Here is an 8,647-nt window from a genome sequence, read left to right as displayed (position 1 = left end):
CAAAGTAAGAGGACTGGGTAGAAAAATCCAAATTCCTCACTCTGTTAAAAATTCCACAGCACTAGCACATATCTGAACAACATGAGTCCATGGGAGATGAGTAGTGACCACCACCTTCAGATAAGGCATGTGAGCTCCAGGTCACCAGAGTCCCCATATCTCTCCCTTGCGTCACAGCCGGTCTGCTTGTGAATGGCCCCCACACCTCCTGAGCTGATGATTCCTGGGATAGAGGCGAGAGCACCAGCTTTGCAATGTGTCGGGACAGTGGGCTGTACCAGCCTAGTTAAGGGACTCATAAGTGCTCCAAACTTCCTTTGCCCATCTGTGAAAAGGGGATCAGGACTCAGACTCCTCCCAGGGCTGATCTGAAGATTAAATTGAAGAAAATGTAAAGTATTAGAACATCATCGATGCTCAGCAAAATTCCTCCTGTGTGAGCTGTGGCCGGGTGTCATTCAAGAATATCCCCTGGGGGCGCCTGGGTGGCTCAGTGGGTTAAGCCTCTGCCTTTGGCTCAGGTCATGAAATCAGGGTCCTGGGAACGAGCCCCACATCGGGCTCTCTGCTCAGCAGGGAGCCTGCTTCCCCCTCTCTCTCTCTGCCTCCCTTTCTGCCTACTTACGATCTCTGTCTATCAAATAAATTTTTTAAAAAATCTTAAAAAGAAAAAGAATATCTCCTGGTTTTGGGATGCTACAGTGCTGGGCACAGTGCCAAGTGCAACCACCCTAGGAGGCTGACATTACTGTTACCACGTGGTAACAGTAAGAGCACGGTGAGGCACAGAGACAGAAAGCAAGTAAATGGAAGAGCTGAAATAGGTAGCCCCATCCGTCTGATTCCTAAATCTGTGTTTTTTTCATTGCTTTATGCTGCCCCTCTCAGCCCATGCTGTTTTGACCCTGGCCTCATCCCCTTGGGTTAACATGGTGGATTCTAGGCTATAACTATATGGCTTGAATTTTGGCTCTGCTGCTTACCAGAAGCATCACATTGGGCACATTATTTAATTTCTTGGGACTTCCAGTCCTTTATCTGGAGGATAATAAAAGGACCAATTTTATGTGGGTTAAATGAGTTAATGTTCATAAAAGGCTTAGGGCAGTACCTGGGTACACAGTAGGGACTTGATAAATGCTATTATTATTAATGAGCTCTGGCTGTGTGCCAGGTACTAAGAATACAGAGATCAAGGAGAGTCCCTGTGGAGCTCCTGGTCTGATGAGAGATCACAGGTCAGAGTGACATGTGCTCTAAGAAGTCTGGCTGTGAGAACAGGAAGGGGGATGATGATTAATTGTATGTGTCAACTTAGTCTGGGCCACAATGCCCAGATATTTGGTCAAACAGGATTCTGGATGTTTATTCCAGGGTGTTTTTGGATGAATGTACATTTAAGTTGATGGACTTTGAATAGACCAGATTGCCCTCCACAATGTGGGTGGGCCTCATCCAATCAGGTGAAAGCTTGAATAGAACAAAAGACTGACCTCCCCTGAACAAGAGGGTATTCTCCAGAAGATGGCCTTGGGACTTCATCTGCAACACTGGCTCTTTCCGGTTCTATAGCAGCTTGCCTTCGACTCAGAGGGTAACTTATTTTCTGAACCTCCCGCCCATCAGCTTCATCAAGCCTCTGCAATTATGTGAGCCAATTCCTTGAAATAAATCTCTTCCTGTATGTACGCACATCATATTTTGTCACTCCAAAGAACTTTAACACAGGGTGAGGGGGGGTAGTATCAGTACCTCTGGTAGAGCAGACCACCTTATCATGTTTGGAGATGCTGGCTTGGAGGAAGTGGTCCAAGGGCTCTGCCCAGTCCTCAGTGGATGTAACAGTTCTTCAGAGACTGGGATGCATTTTCTACGAGGATCCTACAAAGTTGGGAGATAGCACGTATAGAGGCTGACGGAATCAGGATTCAAAAACTGCTTAATCTGGGGCATCTGGGTGGCTCAGCCAGTTAAGTGTCTGCCTTCAGTTCAGGTCATGATCTTGGACTCCTGAGATCCAGCCCTGCATGGCAGTAGCGGGGGTGGGGGGAGCACCCCCCGCCCCTCCGCAGCCTGCTCAGCAGGGAGTCTGCTTCTCCCTCTGCCCCTCCTTTCACTTGCTTGCTTCTCTCTCCTTCTCTCTCTCTGTCGAATAAATAAATAAAATCTTTTTAAAAAAACTGCTTAGTCTGTAAAATAATATGTAGGAACCTGCAAGGAGAAATGCAGTGTGGATCACCAAAAAAAATCCTGCTCTTGGGTTCAATTACACAGGTGTAGAACTAGGGGCCGGGGACGGAAGAGTGGAGCAATCTTAAAAGCACTAAGTGGGTACAAGATTTATGCTTTTAGGGGTGTCTGGCTGACTCATTCGGTAGAGAATGAGATTCCTGATCTCAGGGTCATGAGCTCAAGCCCCAACTGGGCATGGAGCCTACTTAAAAAAAAAAAAAAAAAAGATTTAGTGTTTTTAGTTTAACTGCAAGTGCACTATGGACCAATTCCTTCTTCAGTTACGTTAAGAGAAGGAAGGCTGAGGTGAGGCTGATCGGCCTGGGGAGGCACAGTCCTGGCCTCCAGGTTTCAGAAGATCAGGATTAAGCCATGTATGTAGAAGTCACTAGAAATCAGATATTTGGGCGGGGGGGCGCCTGAGTGGCTCAGTCATTAAGCGTCTGCCTTCGGCTCAGGTCATGATCCCAGGGTCCTGGGATAGAGCCCCACATCGGGCTCCCTACTCGGCGGGGAGTCCGCTTCTCTCCTACTCCCCCCAGCTTGTTTTCTCTCTCGCTTGCTGCCTCTCTGTCAAATAAATAAATAAAATCTTTAAAAAAAGAAAAAAAAAGAAATCAGATTTGGGGGCACCTGGGTAACTCAGTTAAGTGTGGGACTCATGATTTTGGCTCAGGTCATGATCTCAAGGTCCCGTGTTGAGCTCTACACTCAGTGAGGAGTCTGCTTGAGGTTTTCTCTCTCCCTCTCCCTCTGCTCCCCACCCCCACACACTCTCTCTCTCTCTCTCTTTCTCCAAAATAAATACATCTTTTAAAAAATCAGATTTGGGCCCATTGGGAAGAACAGTCAGTGCTGACCTATGATGGGCTGGGTGTTTCATGGAAAATGATCTCTCCATCACCAGGAATGTTCCAGTAAATATCCCTTTTTTTTCTTTTTTTAAGATTTTATTTATTTATTAGAGAGACAGAGATCACAAGTAGGCAGAGAGGCAGGCAGAGAGAGAGAGAGAGAGAGAGGAAGGGAAACAGGCTCCCCACCAAGCAAAGAGCCCAATGCGGGGCTGGATCCCAGAACCCTGAGATCATGACCTGAGCTGAAGGCAGAGGCTTTAACCCACTGAGCCACCCAGGCGCCCCGTAAGTATCCCTTCTTGGTGGTGTAACCAAGACAGTGCCGTGGAAAAAAAGAGCATGCACTTTGGATGGGACAGAGGGAGGTTCAAACTGACTGGTGCCGCCTCAGATGAGTCACCCTCTCTGAGCCTTCATTTCCTCTGCTGCCACATGGTCCTGGGGACCTCACGGAGCGCTTGCACCACACTGGAAATCCCAGGCTCCCTGGGTCACCTCTCAAAGCAGCCCTTGCGCATAAGCTGCTTACCACACTTGCGGGCACACCCCGAACATCCTCTGGCTGTCTCTACTTCCCTGCCCAAGGCGTCAAGCTTGTGCCAACCCAAGAGTGCCTCATGGCGCCCAGCCTCGCTGCCCTCCCCCCTACCTAGACGAGGTAGCAAGAGAGAGGAGGGCCCTTCCCTATCTGTCGGGATGTGTTCGGGAACAAGTAACAGAGAAATCCAGCTAACAGGGTTTCAACCATGAGGGTTGTTACTGCTCAGTTAGCAAGAACTCTGAGACAGGTAGCTCCGGGGAGGCAGCAGTGCCTCGGTGATGTGGTCAAGGACCTGGGGCTTGTTCTTTGCCCTTCGCCATTCTCAGGGCATCCGTGATGTTTTCCTACAGAATCCCAGCACCGCTGCCCAAGCGTCCCCTCCTCACGGGTCTTCTCTTAAGCGGGAAGAACTTTTTTCCCTTTTCCTGTCGCACTTTTCCTGCAAGAAGTATCTTTCCCAAAGCCCCCTGCCGGCTCCCCCTTATGTGCTGCGTGACCAACCTGTTCTGGTTTGCCTGGTACTTTCCTGGCTTGTACTGGAATTTGCAGGTCCTGGGAACCCCCTTAGTCCTAGGCAAATCTGGCGGGTCGGTCTCCCTACTTGCATCCCATTGGCCAGGGCTGGCTCACGTGTCTATCCCTTGACCAATCCCTGGCAAAGGGTGTGGAAACCCCGGTTTAAACCAATGAGAATTCACCTCCTGGTGGGGGGGAGGGTTGGCCACATTGCCATTGGAGCTGATCCGGGGTTCTGTGGGCAAGGAAGCGGGAGTAGGTGTTAGGTGGGCACCCTGCCCTGTCCGCCAGGGTGCCCAGGTTGCTCCAATCAGAAATGAGCAGAGTCCCCTCCTGGCCAAGGCTCCACTCTCCCCCACCATCACCAGTATCATGCCGTGTGTTTGTGACTAAGTGGGAAAGAATTAGGAGCATGACAAGGATGTTGGGGGAGTGGGGCGTGGAGGAGAAAGGCCTCAAATACAGGCTTCCTCTGTGGTCATGGGAAACAAGTTTATTTTTAATTTGACCTTCATGTGGCCTAATTACTGTGCAGTAATGATACCCCAGAGGGCCGCTTTCAGGTAATAACAAAGATCAGAAAACAGCTGATCTCTCTCCTAAGCTGTCTTTGACTGTCAGTGTGTGGAGACTAGGGAGGAGGGGGTCATCTGAACAAAAGGACTGAAGGGCGGGGCTGAGTGCAGGCTAAGAGGTCAGCCCCAGCCTTGGCTCCTTGGAGACACGGAGGTCACCCAGCCTCTTCACTCACCTTTGCATCAGCTACACTCTGACCTAGATCTAGTCTGACAACAGATCTCATGATCTGAGAGGTTCCAGCTCCAGGGCCTGTCACCTGTCTTAAAATTTTAAAGGTGAAGTTTTTGAGAAATCATTTGTAAACCTGGAAATGGTGTTCCATTAATTCATACCTTCATTCATTCAAATATTTATTATGTATTATGTACTATAATACATAATACAGGTGTACTAGGTATTGAACAGTGAACAGGACAAGTAAGATCTCTGCCCTGAACAAGCTGACACTCTAGAGGTGGCAGACAGACAAGAAGCAAAACTAACACATACATATCATCATCAGTAATAAGTACAGTAAAAAATAAAATAAAATAAAATAAAGCCAGAAAAGGGGATAGAGAATGACTAGGTAGATACGGGGAGAGGTATTTGCTTTTTTAAAAAAATTATTATTTTTTGAAGATTTTTATTTTTTATTTATTTGACAGAGGAGAGACAGCAGAGAGAGAGCACAAGCAGGGGAAGCAGCAGAGGGAGAGGGAGAAGCGGGCTCTCCACCAAGCAGAGAGCCCCCCATGGGGGCTTGATCCCAGAACCCTGGCATAATGACCTGAGCAGAAGGCAGATGCCCAATTGACTGAGCCACCCAAGCTGGCACCTATTCTAGTAAATAAAATTTTATTGGAATAGAGCCAAGCTCATTTATTTACATATTGTCTATGGTTGCTTTTGTGCCACAATGGCAGAGATGAATAATCATAACAGAAATGATAGAATCTACAAAGATGAAAATACTATCCAGCCCTTAAAAAACAGTCTGCCTTCCCAATGAGATACCACTTCACACCCACTAGAATGGCTATAATCAAAAACAAATGAGGAACATCATCAAAAACCAATGAGGATGTAAACCCATTGGAGCCCTCATGCACTGCTAATCGGAACGTAAAATGGAGCAGCCGTTTTGGAGAACAATCTGGCAGTTCCACAGAGGGTAAACATAGAGTTACTGTATGACCCAGCAATCCCATCCCTGGGTGTGTGCCCAACACAAATAAAAACATGTGTCCATACAGAAGTTTGTACAATGTTCACAGCAGCATTATTTATAATGGGGGAAAAGTGGACTATGTCCATCGATGGATGAGTGAATAAGTAAAATGGGGTCTAGACATACAACCGAATATTAGCAGGTAATAGAAAGAAATGTAATAGTGTACATTCTCTAATACGGTTGAGCTGTGGGGGCACCTGGGCAGCTCAGTCAGCTAAGTGTCTGCCTGCAACTCAGGTCATGATCCCAGGGTCCTGGGATTGAGCCCTGCATCAGGCTCCCCGATTAGTGGGGAGTCTGCTTCTCCCTCTGCTTGACTACCTCCCTGGCTAGTGCTCTCTCTCTCTCAAATAAATAAATACAATCTAAAATAAATCATATGGATGAGCTGTGAAAACATTATGCTAAATGAAAGAAGCCAGCCACAAAAGAGTAGATTGTTTGATTCCGTTTGTGTGACATGTCCGCAATAGGCAGTCTATAGAGACAGACAATAGATCTGTGATGCCTAGGGTCAGCGAGGCTGGTGAGTGTTGGCTAAGGGTGTAGGGTTTCTTTTGGGGTGATGAATTCATTGTGGTGATGGTTTACAACTCTGTGGTGATGGTTATACTAAAAGGCACTGAATTGTATACTTTCAGTGGGTTAATTATTTGGTGTATGACTTATGTCCCAATAAAGCCATGTTTTCTTTTTAAAGATTTTATTTATTTATTTATTTGTCAGAGAGAGAGAGAGAGAGCACAAACAGGGGGAGCAGCAGGCAGAGGGAAAAGCAGGCTCCCTGCTGAGCAAGGAGCCTGATGCAGGGCTCAATCCCAGAACTGTGGGATCACGACTTGAGGTGAAGGCAGAGGTTGAACTGACTGAGCCACTCAAGCATCCCTATAAAGCCATCTTTTAGAAGGTTTATCGACTTTTGTTCTAGATGGTCAAGGAAGGCCTCTGAGGAGGTGACTTTTGAGCTCCCTTTGTAATTGGCTCAAAGCTCTCAAACAGTTACAGATGACATTTTACTGAGCACTTATGTGGCAGACACTGCGAAAAGCATTTTATAATTACCACCTCATTAAATCCCCATAAAACCCTATGGCTTAGATACTGACAACCCCATTTAACAGATAAAGAAATTGGAGCACAAAGAGGACAGGGGACTTGCCCTACGTCACACAGCTGATAAATGGCAGAACTAGGATTCAATTCTGGCTATTTCTGACTTCAACGCCTGTGTTCCCTGAGCTAATCACTGAGCAACACTTTCCTGTCCTGTCTCTGAATTCCTAATGTTTCCCAGATCAGGAAGATGGCCCAAATTAAGATGGAGGAGATGGAAAAGAGAGCACAAGTAGGAAGGTAGGAAAGGGCATGCCAGGTGGAGGGGAGAGCAATGAGCATGCTGAGAGGTGTCTCTGGGCTCAGGGAAGGACCTCACAGGGGGAGCAAGACACTAACATGGAGGTTCCCAAATGTTAGAGAGATAGAAATAATCTACTGCAAGAAGTCAGAGGGAGGCTGATTTAAAATGCAGATTCCATGGGGCACCTGGTGGCTCAGTGGATTAAAGCCTCTGCCTTCGGCTCAGGTCATGATCTCAGGGTCCTGGGATCAAGCCCCGCATCAGGCTCTCTGCTCAGCAGAGAGCCTGCTTCCCCCCCATCCCGCCCCCCGCCTGCCTCCCTGCCTACTTGGGATCTCTGCCTGTCAAATAAATAAACAAACTCTTTTTAAAAATGCAGATTCCTGGGCCTCACTGTTGGAGATCTGATTTAATGGATCTGAGGCGGGGACCAGAAATCCAATGTTAACAAGCTTGCTGGATCTAAAGCAGATGGTCCCGAGAGCACTCTGTGAAATGTCCAGCAGGAACCTCAAGGTCAACACAAGACCCCTCTGTGGGCCCCTGCCCACTCCCCATTTTGGTATCCCGCTTTTCCCTCCCTTCCTGATATCCCATATTCTGGGCTCTCATTCTTCTCTCTGTGCCCAAAGACCCCCCCACTGAGCATTACAGACCTCCCCGTCTCTGTGCCTGCTTTCTTCCACCTGGTGTGACCTTGCCTACCTTCCTCGGCTCTGCTCCATCTCCCCCAAGAGGACTCATCCCATCTCATCTCCCCTTCCTCAGCTCCCCATGCCACAAAGGCTCAGCTCTTGGTGAGCTGTCCCCCTTTATGAAATCTTCCCTAACAATAGGAACATTTCTCTACTGCATCTGTAAATTGGGGATAAAGAGCCAACAACAAAATGTGCACAAGGAACATTGTAGGCACCCCACAAACATTGCGGGGCAATACAAAGCATTGTATTGCTTTTATACAATAACATACCTATTATTATCCCCATTTTACAGCTGAAGAGGGTGAGGCAAGGAGGTCTTCAAAAACTTGCCCCAGGCCACCCAGCTAGAATTTGGTAGTAATTGAATTTGAACTTAGGCATCAGGTGCTCAGTTTTAACCATCATGAGACTGGCTTTCATTGTTATGATGAGGCTCCAGTGAGAGAGGAGATGCCAGTACACTGGTACAGGGCCAGGCCCCTGGTGGGTGCACAGTAAATGGTGGAGACTGAAGTGGATTGAAAGTTTCATCTGGGGATGAGGGGTGGAAATTACCCAAAGACCTCACTGACCATGACATCTCATGCTTTTTATTTGACAAGATTCAACATCTTAAGATCTCTGATGAGAACAGGATATAAAAAAATAATT

This window comes from Lutra lutra, chromosome 4 (assembly GCF_902655055.1).
Source record: "Lutra lutra chromosome 4, mLutLut1.2, whole genome shotgun sequence".
NCBI classification, from domain to species: Eukaryota; Metazoa; Chordata; class Mammalia; order Carnivora; family Mustelidae; genus Lutra; species Lutra lutra.
This window is presented reverse-complemented; position numbering follows the sequence as displayed.